The following is a 2,325-nucleotide window of genomic DNA, read 5'->3' as shown; positions in this document are numbered from 1 at the left end:
ATTACAGTATCACATGAATTTTTTGAAAATTTGTGACACTTTCAAATATAATGGGGTAATTGATAATGCCATTAGATGGAGACTCTTTCCGTTTCTTTGAGGGATAAAGCAAAGAGTTGGCTCAATTCACTGCCCAATGGATCTATTACTACATGGGAGGACTTGGCTCAAAAATTTCTAGTAATATTTTTTCTACATGCTAAGACTACAAAGATGAGGAACGATATAACCTCATTCACACAATTTGATGGTGAATCCTTGTATGAAGCTTGGGAGAGAGTTAAGGAATTACTTAGATGATGTCGACATCATGGGATTCTTGATTGGTTGCAAGTTTAGACATTCTCCAATGGGCTGGTAAGTTTAATAAAAACCACAATTGATGTTGCTGTTGATGGGGCATTAGTGGGTAGGAATGCTACAGAGGCTTATAATCTATTGGAAGAGATGGCCTCAAATAACTACCAATAGCACTGAGAAAGGTTTGGTCCTAGAAGAGCTGTTAGAGCCTATGAGATTGATGCACTTAGTGCCTTGACTGCACAAGTAGCTACACTAACCAAAAGGTTTGACACAATGGGAGTTCATGCTATCCAAAACTCCTTTATAATTTATGAGATGTATAGAGAAGGCCACTCAAATGATCAATGTCAACACAATTCTCAATCAGTCTAACTTGTGGGAAACTTCAATAGGTAGTAAAATAATCCATATTTCAATATATATAATCTTGGTTGGAGGAACCATCCAAATTTTTCATGGAATAATAACCCATGGCCTTCAAATTTAAAACCTATCATGCCTCTTGGGTTTCAACAACAAGCTAGACCACCAATTCTTAAAAAAAAACCCTAATTGGAAGAACTTCTCATGTAATACATATCAAAGATTGATGCAATAATTCAAGGCCAATGAGGCTTTTTAAGAAATCTTAAGACCCAAATAGGACAACTTACAAATTTCATCAATAGTAAGCCCTAAGGTGCCTTACCAAGTTACATTTAATTCAATTCAAAAGGTAAGAAAAATATAAAGCAATCACTTTAAAGAGTGGAAAGAAATTGAAAGGGTGAATGAGAAAGCAATTGAATCTTCAAAAGAACATGTTGATAAGGAAGAAGTAATTTGTGAAAAAATAATTGAAGTTGACAAGAAAAAAATGCAAAAGTTGAAAATCAAGGGACTTGTCAAGTCATCTATGCTTCACCATCTTTTCCCCAAAGGCACAAAAGTAAAAACTTGACAAGCAATTTTAGAAATTCCTCAATGTTTTTAAGAAATTATACATAAATATTCATTTTGCTAAAGCTTTGGAACAAATGCCAAGTTATGTAAAGTTTTTGAAATACATCATTTCCAAAAGGAGAAAATTAAGTGGGTTTGAAATTATTTCTCTTACAGAAGAATGTATTGCAATTCTTTAAAATAAACTGCCACCAAAATCGAAAGATCTAAGTAGTTTCACAATCCTTTGCACTATTGATAATTTATTTTTTGCTAAAACTTTAAGTGATTTGGGTGCAAGTATAAATTTAATACCTTGGTTAACTTTTGAGAAACTTGGCTTAGGGGAATGCAAACCCACTTCTGTTACTTTGCAATTGGTTAATCATTCTTATGTCTATCTAAAGGGAATTATTGAAAATGTTCTTGTCAAGGTAAATAAATTTATTTTTTCAGTTGATTTTATAATTCTTAACATGGAAGAAGATAAGCAATTCCAATCATCCTTGGAAGGCCATTCTTGGCAACTGTTAGAGCCTTAATTGATTTTGAAAAAGCTGAGCTCACGTTAAGAGTTCAAAACCAATAGGAGACATTTAATATTTTCAAAACTTTAAAATTGCTTGTGAAATCTGAAAACTATTTTTTTGTGAGTAGGGTAAGTAGTCTAACGAAAGATGTTTTTTTAGAAGAATATCCCAATGATCCTTTTAAGGCATGTTTAGTTGCTAATTTTAACAAGGATGATGTTGAATTTATTAAATATTCAAATTTGTTAAATGCTAACTCTAAACTTAGAACTAATCATCAATTTGATCTTTAGATGTTTCAACTTCTTTGATGCCTACTTCGAGGCCTTCCATTGAAGAACCACCTACCCTGGAACTCAAACCTTTACCTACACACTTGAGATATGCTTTTCTCAGAAAATTCTTTACTCTTTCAGTTATTATTTCTACTTTTATTACTAACAGGCAAGAGTACAAGTTATTAAGGACACATAGAGAACTCAAAAAATTAATAGGGTGGACCATAATTGATGTTAAGGGAATTAGCCCTTCTATCTGCATGTATAAAATTCTTTTTGAGGAAATCATATTG

General features: G+C 32.5%; 1 non-coding gene across 1 annotated transcript; it reads right to left on the bottom strand.

Moving 5' to 3' along the window:
- Positions 1–210: 210 nt before the first annotated feature.
- Positions 211–317, bottom strand: LOC149527680 (small nucleolar RNA R71). Its single transcript, XR_016350802.1, has one exon. It is a non-coding gene; the product is annotated as a small nucleolar RNA R71 (small nucleolar RNA).
- Positions 318–2,325: the final 2,008 nt, after the last annotated feature.

This window comes from Theobroma umbraticum, unplaced genomic scaffold, assembly GCF_002168275.2.
Source record: "Theobroma umbraticum cultivar Fairchild unplaced genomic scaffold, ASM216827v3 scaffold_44.0, whole genome shotgun sequence".
Lineage (NCBI taxonomy): Eukaryota > Viridiplantae > Streptophyta > Magnoliopsida > Malvales > Malvaceae > Theobroma > Theobroma umbraticum.
This window is presented reverse-complemented; position numbering and strand designations above follow the sequence as displayed.